This window comes from Gekko japonicus, unplaced genomic scaffold (genome assembly GCF_001447785.1).
Source record: "Gekko japonicus isolate JY-2015 unplaced genomic scaffold, Gekko_japonicus_V1.1 scaffold465, whole genome shotgun sequence".
Classification (NCBI taxonomy): domain Eukaryota; kingdom Metazoa; phylum Chordata; class Lepidosauria; order Squamata; family Gekkonidae; genus Gekko; species Gekko japonicus.
The window spans coordinates 673,874-683,184 of NW_015159724.1; the positions used below are offsets into that span (position 1 = coordinate 673,874).

The window sequence follows — 9,311 nt, forward strand, 5'->3', positions numbered from 1 at the left end:
TCCCTACATAAAATATATATTAACTTGCATGAAGCTCAAATTTTTGGAAAAATATGCATTTGAGGGCCGCTTCAATGCCACAGTTGTTAATAATATCAGAAAGGAGGTATCCCTTCTCAATACAGCATATTCGTTTAAAGAAGGCGGAGGGAAGATACCATTGGAAGCGTTCTGGAAAATCATTGTTAGAGACTAGGGTAAAGGAATTGAAAAGCATAGAAATGGAAGGGATACATAATGCGGAAGGGCTGACTTCAAGCAAAATTTTGGAGATAACAGTAGATATTTCTATTATGACTAAATGACTTTTGTATTCCAGTAGTTCATTGTGAAATTGGCAATCTAGAGTTTAATGTAGTCCAGAAATGATACCATAGAGATCTGAAAATTTGTTGTGATGTCACTTCCTTTTCCAAAACCACAACTGACATCCCAGCAACTATTCTTTGTAAGTTCCTGGACAGCTGCTGCTAGTCAGAGTAGACAATACTGACTTTGATAGAAAAATGGTCTGACTCGTCATAAGGCAATTTCATGTGATGAACATTGTGCTTTAGGTAAGGGCAACATTCCAAGTCTTCTGACAGTGAAATACAAACATTTTGCATTACCTTCATGGCCAGTTGTAGCTTTAGCTACATTTCTGAGACTTCTTCCCACCTCTCCTATTGGCTTGGTGTAGTGGTATAGTGGTTAAGTGTGCGGACTCTAATATGGGAGAACTGGGTTTGATTCCCCACTCCTCCACATGCAGCTGCTGGTGTGACCTTGGGTCAGTAATAAGTTCTTTCAGAGCTGTTCTCTCAAGGGCAGCTCTCAAGAGAGCTCTTTCAGCCCCACCTACCTCACAGGGTGTTTGTTGTGGGGAGAGGAGGAGAAGGAGATTGTAAACTACTCTGAGACTCCTTCACATAGTAAAAGGCAGGGTATAAATCCAATCTCCTCCCCCCACTCCTCCTCCTCCTTCTTTTCCTCTCTTCCACAATGGTCCTTTCTTTTTCTAATAGCTAATTATTTTATTTTATTTTTTAAAAAATTATTAATGCAATTTCTACCCCACCTTCTCTGCACTCAGGGTGGCTTACAACAGTGGCACCAATTGCCAATAAAACAATATACAGCAGTACAGTATTTAATAAAAATATAAAATCATATAAAATCCTAAAGTGCTAGTTGATTGTATAATTCATTACTTACAATGGTGCATTCAGGTATCTAGACAACTGCAAAGTTCCAGCTCTCTGTCGTCCCGTGTCACTTGATGGAAATGAGCAGATGTTAAAAACCGAGGGCCAGGCTCATTGATGGTAATAGTGGAGGGACAGCTCATAGTTGAAAGCCTGGCAGAAGAGCTCCATCTTGCAGGCCCCGCAGAACTGCAAAAGGTAATTAGGGCAGTAGTCTTCAGCCTTCCTAGACCAGGGGCCTAATTTTAATTCCAGGTGCCAGTATGGGGCCCATTAAATAGCCAGCACATGGCAGGAAATCACTTCACACACCAATCATGTGACAGAAAGAATAGGAACGAAAGCCTCTGAATGTAGTTGTGCAAAAAGAGTTCCTCCCCTGATGAGTAAGTTCACCTTTTGCTCTGTGCATTTCCCCTAGCACTAGGGCCTTCTGGAAACTGGGGGAAATTACCATTCTGTAAGAACATGACCTAGCATGTGGGAATCTGTGAAGTGTCTGAGAGTCCTGACCCATGACTTGAAGACTACAGCATTAGGGAATGTAGCTAGAATGACAGACTAGGACTGGGAGACCCAGGTTCAAATCCTCAGTCAACCATGAAACTCACAGGGTAACTTTGGGTCAAACTTTTGACCCTAGCTACCTCACAGGTTCTTGAGAGAGGAAAAAGTGAAGAATTATTCTGAGATTCTTGGAGGAAGTATGAAATAAAGTTTGATAGGTAATTTTGAAGCTTGCCTCCACAACTTCCTCTGGTCTCTCCAATGAAAAGCACAAGGCTCTCATTGAACCCAGCCAAACCTGTCACTGTTTGCCAGTTGCATCCTCCATTACAAACCTTGATCTTCACATCCCTGTTCTCTGAATTGTGGAACTGAACAGGAAGTCAGCCTGAAGCAGCTTGTTTTATAGGATATTCATTTGGAGAATGGGTCTTAGGATAGGGTGGTGGTGGTGGTGAAATGAGTACAAGCCCAGGCATAGTGGTGGTGGTGGTGGTGGTGGTGGTGGTGGTGGTGGTGGTGGTAAGTGCCTTCCACTTGCAGCTGAATTCTGGCAACCCTGTGGGTTTTTTAAACAAGAGACAAACAGAGGTGGTTTGCCATTACTGGCCTCTGCATAGCAATTTTGGATTGTTTTGGTGGTCTCCCATCCAAGTACTAACGCAAGCTGACCCTGTTTACCTTCTGTAATCTGATGAGATTAGGTTAGCCTGGGCCATTCAGGTCAGGGGCCAGGCATGGTACCACACCACAAATCAAAGCCTCCTTCCTAGAGCTGAGCAAAGGTACCCAAAAGGAGCAAAGGATGTGTGCAGTTCAGTCCGTAAGCTACCCTATGTGCCTTTGTGAAATAAATAAATAAATTAAATGCTATTTTCTTTCCAGTGAAGATTTAAAAAAACATTTCCATTAAAAAAGGAGACAGTGTTCAGTCAAGAGTATAATATCAACAATTGTTGGTATCGATGCTCTGAAATTTCCATGCTTTAATAGGGCTGTTGCTGCTATTGAGTAACACCCACCCACCCCCCAATGTTACCTTCTGCTTTGACTGGCTATAAAATTTTGTCACTGACTCTTTTTCAATAAGTCCTCTTACACTGATCTGGGTGGGGTTTTTTTTTACACTGACTGTATCATTATCCATATCTCCCACCACTGATGATGCTTCAGAGGCAGTGTTGTTGTTGGGGTTTTTTTCTCCTTCTTGAAAAAAATAGTATATTCACAAATGTGAGAAAGTGACCTGGTTTCCTGAAAACTTCAAAAAAAATTGTTCTGGAATTGCAAAAAAAGTCAAGTTGTGATTTGTGGCAGAAATTTTGCCCACATTTAAGTTGCTTTAAATACAGTATTTTGTACAATAACCCAGAGCTCTATGCAATAGCAATCCAATTAGTGCTTTGAATGATGTCTGCCCTTGCTGGATTTTGCCACTTCTGGATGTGTTCTAGTCAGCAGAATTATGCAGATCTGGCCACTGAAGGCAATTGCACTATCATTCCAAAGCATTTTCCCCAGTCACATTGCTGGCTCACTGGCTTGAGGTAGGCTTTGATTCTTAAAAAGCAGTGGCTCCTGTTTGCTCAAGGTATTGCATTCTCCGGAGTTGCACCCACTAAGAAAAAAAGGGCTTGCACATCTGTGCATATGGATACAGTGTCAGAATATAGTCCTGGGAGACCCAGGTTTGAATGCCCACTTCTACCATGAAAACTAGCTGGGTGACCTTGGGCCAGTTGCATTCACTCAGCCTAACCCACCTCACAGGCATGTTGTTGTGAGAGAACAGAGGAAAGTGGAAGGGTTGTTTTAAACTGCTTTGAGTCCCCATTGTGGGAGAAAGACAGGATATAAATAAATGCACACAGGCAAATGCATGTCCTGTGCCTGCTTTGCAAGCTAGAATTGTAACAGTCTACAATATGGGGGTGATATCTTTTATCTGTTATAACTTTGGCACATATGATAAAAAAGGAGATGCTGTGCACATCCCCAGTCCCTACAGGGCCTATCCTTAAAAAGGCCTTTGAAATGCAACTGTAACTTCCCCTGAACAATTTTTAATCCACAGCACCCCTTCCTCAACCTCTACCCTCAACAATTTCCCAGTACTTTTTTGTTCTGGTTTTAATTTGTTTTGCCTGAGTTGGAAGATGTTACACAGTCTGACAGCCCACATCCCAAACATGCTTGGGGACAACAAATCATAATTACAGCTCCTGTGGTCCAGCTTGTGTTATATTTAGCACTGTATCCAAAGCGATGCTATAGTGCATTAGGCATTCCAATTATAACATATAACAGTGTGTGAGGGAAAATGAATGTTCTTCATCCCATCAGCAAATGAGTTAGAGGGAAAGGGGCAGCGGGTGGTGGTGGGGAGACAGCTTACAAACTGACTATGAAATATATTAATAGCACACTAATATGGATAAATTGAACAGGAAAGTGTTCTAACCCCATAAAGAGAAGCAGGGATGATTTCACAGCCTGCAGTAGTGTATAGGAAGGAAAATATTAGTAGCAACATAATGAAGGCCTCTTTTCCTGTGGATAAAGCCCAGGGGTGGTTTTTTTTTGTTTTACATTAAATAAAGAGTTTATTGTCCTGGCTACAGGGATTAATTTCCCTGTATGGTTGCATAGTGTTGACACTTACGTGATGATGCCCCTTGCTCCCTTTCCCACTTCTGTTTAAGCTCCTGGATCTGTGGTATTATTCTAACTCTTTTTTGGTTCTGCTGTGTCGGCATCTGCTACAGCACGTCAGACAAGCAGCAAGAAGAAGACAGAATTGGCCTCTGCGGAAACAGAATGATGAATTTAGTTCACCAAAGCATGTTAAAGTTCACAGCAAGGGAAAATAAAATAAAATTGGATATGATGGGATATTTAATGGGGCAGTTTTTAACTGGATGCCAAAACTGATAAAGATCTAATCTGGGGGGAAAGATGGTCATACCTATTAAAATGCTAATGCTGATTTATTACTTACTCACTTCGGTCCTGGAAACATTTTCTATGTGTGCCAACTTGAGTGAGGGATTCAGTGATCAGAGTAAATCCATAAATTATGGCTGCTTTAAATGCTGTATTTTAAAATATATTTATCTGTGAATACATATGTTAATTTAAAACATTTGAAACTCTTAGATGTAATCTAGGTTGTGTATATTTGGTTTGCAAGTCATTGTGCATGTACATAGAAGTATTTTGTCAGCTCTACCAGTGGTTGCAAGATGGTTGTTACATGAAAATACAGCATTGAAATATAAATACTACCTACCCTGATTGTTCATTGATTGGGGCCTCTCCCAGTCATGATGGTTTCATGTCTCTCCTTTGAATGAATCCTTTTTTGTACTGTTCAAAACCAAGTAATCAGAACATGAAGTATTAAGTACCGTGTTTAGAAAAAATATTTTAAAATTCTGTATATTTTATAATAGATGTTTTATTTGTCAAGGGCATAAACTGTATCATTATTTGTATTTGTGGAGCATACACTCTGGAAGTCCCCCTGAACATAAAAAGCTTTAAAGTCCTCCATGGACAAGAAGCATGTGCACCCCACATTCTGCTCCATGGATGATAAATGTTAAAAAAAATGCAATTGCAAGCTTAGGCTATTATCTGATAGTACAATCCTAAACAGAACAAAGTTTGAATCCAGTGGCACCTTTAAGACCAACAAAATTTTATTCAGCTTTCATGTGCAAGCACGCTTCCTCAGATACATTGAAACAATTTTCCTCAAGCCTTACTTATAGGGGGTGGGGGGTTGCTGTCAGGATGGTTGGTCTCAAAGGTGCCACTGGACTCAAACTTTGTTCTGCTGCTTCAGACCAACATGGCTATGCCACTTGAATCAATTCTAAACAGAGTTATTCTTCTAGAGAACTGGTGCAGTGGTCAGAGCATGGAACTGGGTTCTAGGGGACCCAGGTTCAAATCGGCACTCAGCCATGGAAGCTTGCTGGGTGACTTTGGGCCAGTCATTCTCTCTCAGCCTGGCCTACCTCACAGATTTGTTGTGAGGATGAGATGGAGGAGAGAACTATGTAAACTACTTTGGGTCCCCATAGGGGAGAAAGGTGAAGTAAATAAATAAATAAATTCTAAGGTTTTTTTGAAGTCAATAGGCTTAGAATGACATAACGGTTTACGATTGGACTATAAGTAGGGGTCGTTTTGTAGAAAAAGAGCTAGGGGAACTCATTAGCATAACTCATTAGCATATGCCACACCCCCTGGCATCACCGGAAGTGTGTCATAAGGCCACACCCCCTGACATCACCGGGAATGTGTCATAAGGCCACACACCCCGCCCCCGACGGTCCCGGCCGCCGCTGCTGGCCTTGCAGCTCCACTGCCGAGCCCCATGATGGGCCCGGCGGTGGACCTGCAAGGCCAGCGGGAGTGCAAGGAAGCCCCGCGAAGGCCCTCCCTGGCCCCAGGCAGGCAGGGGTGGGGAGAGGCAGGGAGGAAGCAACTTACCCTCCCTCTTCTCCTGCCTCCTCCTGGCTGAATGAGGGCTGGAAGCGGGGCGGCCGGAAGCAGGGGGCGGGGCTTTGTCATGTGCCCCTGTACCTCACCCGGGGGAACTGCAATCCCCCGCGATCCCCCCCGAAATGACCTCTGACTATAAGCCACTTAGTAGGTGCACAGCTAAAATAAAATTTAAAATGTAGACTTCACAGTTCAAACTCATCTCCCTCACAAGACACCAGCTTGGTCCTCTAGCAGCTGTATTTAGTGTTAACTTTTTGCAGTAACCAGATACAGTGCTTTGTTTAAACCTGGGTCCAAATTTCAACTGAGTCCTGAAACTCACTGGATAATCTTTGGCCAGCCAGTCACTTTCTCTCAGCCTAACTACCTATAATAGAGGTGTTGTGATGATAAAACAGCTTTTTTACCTCTCTGGTTCTCTTTCTGTTTCCGATTAAGCCATGTAACCTTATTTTGTTTTCAGTGTGTTGTAACTGCAGACATCTCTGAACAGGAATAAGGTCACAGGGTTTAGGAGAAAGCATGAATCAAATACACTTTGGCTGTCTCTACAATGGTTCAGGTCAAAGATCCAGGAGCCAAACTTTTTTTATTTTTAGTGGAGAGGGAGGGGGGGGTTCCGTCTGATCCAGCATATCTTTCTCTAAGTCTTCTGGGAGGGACTAAGCTCTGGTCTTCCTGCAATCAGGATAATTCTCTCTGTTCAGTACTGCAATTAATCAATTCTTCTGATATTTAAATATTATTTATAAACATTTGACTGGTAAATTGGCAACTTTAAATGGTAACTGGCAACCTAAATTGGCAACCTTAACTGCAATCTTAACCACCAAGGCCTGGTAGGACTGCACAGCAGTGCCTGGTTGTGATTGAGGGAAACTAGTTCCATATATGTATCTTTTTTTTTTTTGCTCCCCAATGGGGAATTTTTATTGCATTTTTATTAAGACTACAAACTATAACAGAAATAAGGAGGGGGACTACATTTAAGGGGATAATGAAAAGATACCCACTACTGACTAAAAACCCAAGAAAGGAGATCTTCTAATCAGCTTAAATACACTTCTGGTCTTAATCATATTAATCTCATTACAAACTGAGTCACATAATCTGTTAATTTTTCCCACATCTTAAATTTAACTGATATCAGGAAATACCCCAAAGCATCTCAATTCAAAATTTTTCAAAGGCACAATCCAGAGTCCTTCAGCCTTCACTTCTTCTTATCCAGTCTCTTCCGCAACTTATAAGGACTTTTAGGAGCTGCTGCCCCTTTCTCAGACAGAGAGTCCTCTCCGGAAGAACCCGAGTCCAGCTCGCCACTGGACTTACTGTCCCCTTCTTTTTCTTCTTCCTCTGGCCCTCCCCGCTGGACTCTTAAAAATTCTCTCGCTTTTAGAACAGAGTCAATCTTTTCTTTTTTATCCTTAATTTTAAAGGTGACACCTTCTGGAATTAGTCATTTATATCCAATTGAATTTGTTTGAAGAAAAAGAACAAGATCTTTATATTTCTTTCTCCGCTGTCTTATTTCAAATGGAATATCCTTCAGTACTCTGATAACACTCTCCCCCGCTCTCAGGGGTTCTCCAGATACAGCTTTCAGGATTGCATCCCTTACATGCCTCTTTGAGAATCTTACAACAATTTCCCCAGGCAGATTATTTTTCTTTGCTCTTCTGTAGAAACTTGCTTGTTTTCCAGTTTTTGTACTTTCTTCTTCACCATTTGGGTCCACTTCTTTCACCTTCTCATTTGTTTGATTCATCATTTTCAGAGTCTCGCTTATCTGGTTTTGTTGAGTGGTGATGCACTGAGTCATTGATGTCATCTGCTCTTTAAGATTATTCATTTGGTCCAGCAGGTGGCGCATGGAGTCTGCCAAAGTCTTTGCCTGCTCGTTGGCTCCTTCTGGTTTTGGGCTCTCAGTTACTTTCGCTTTTAGATGCTTCTCTTTCTCCGTCCTCTTCCCCGCCATATTTTTCTCTTTGTTTACTTTCACAAACTTTTTGAAAGTCTCTGAATATGTTCCTTACCGCTCGCACTCGCCTTGGTAAGTACTCCTTATCAGTTTTAACCTTTTATGCTTCCGCTCCCCCCCTCAATTGCTCTAAAATCTCTGTGTTTGGGAGGCGTCCCTCCCCCGCTCACCTTATCTTCTGTTCCGTGGGGTGGGGATGGGGAGCTTCTTTTCTTTTTAATCAAGGCTTAATGACTCACATTCATAATCGGTCCACAGACCTCGTTTACATTCCATTTCATGCTCGATCTCCTGCGCTTGACCCGGTCAGCGTCACTTAGTCCATTTGGCCTCTCAGCACAAAGAACCACCAGAGCGGAGAGGTGCCTCAATTCTCCGGCATTACGCCGTCGAAGAGGCAACCTCTCAAAAGCTCTATGGCCAGGGTCCCTTCAGCCGGGTCCCTGGGGGAGTAGTGAGCCTGCACACACCCTCCTTCGGCTGGAGCGCAGCTTCATCCCCGGGAGGTCCGGGGAGTGAGTCTGCTAGCGTGCCGCCATCTACCGGAAGTCCCATGTATCTTTTTGATCCTAATCTGCACATGCAGCAGAAGGAGGTGGTCAAGTCCTGAGCCTGCAGAATGGACTGCAGGTAGATGTCACAATTTTAGATGCTTCATTGTGTAAAACAAAGAACCTCCATGCCAGAACAAATCTAACATATATATTTATTTTATTAAATAGAAAGTAAATTTTTGTCTTAGTTCTAATCCCCTATGCTAGTTTTGTACTTGTAGGAATGAGGTTTAAATACCAACAACAATAACACAATGTTTTCAAGGCAAAAGACATCCATATGTGGTTTGCCATTGCCTGTCTCTGTGCCATGATCCTGGTATTCCTTGGTAGTATCCCATGTAAATACTACCCAGGGCCAATGCTGCTTAGCATCCAAGATCTGATGAGATCTGGCTATCCTGGGCTATCTAGCTCAGTAACTTTATCAGGGAGGAATGAGAAGATATTAGAGCCATTGGGTCTCTTTGAGGATCCACAGTTTCCGTTGTATGTGCAGGCAGTCCTTTCTATTGGGCTGCTGTCATTAGCATACCAATGGCTTTAGTGCCCCAAACTGTGCAGCAT

At 42.5% G+C, this 9,311-nt stretch overlaps 1 protein-coding gene across 1 annotated transcript in view; it reads left to right on the forward strand.

Moving 5' to 3' along the window:
• Positions 1-9,311, forward strand: part of SNTG2 (syntrophin gamma 2) — a 321,822-nt gene that overhangs the window by 68,855 nt on the left and 243,656 nt on the right. The window lies entirely within an intron of this gene.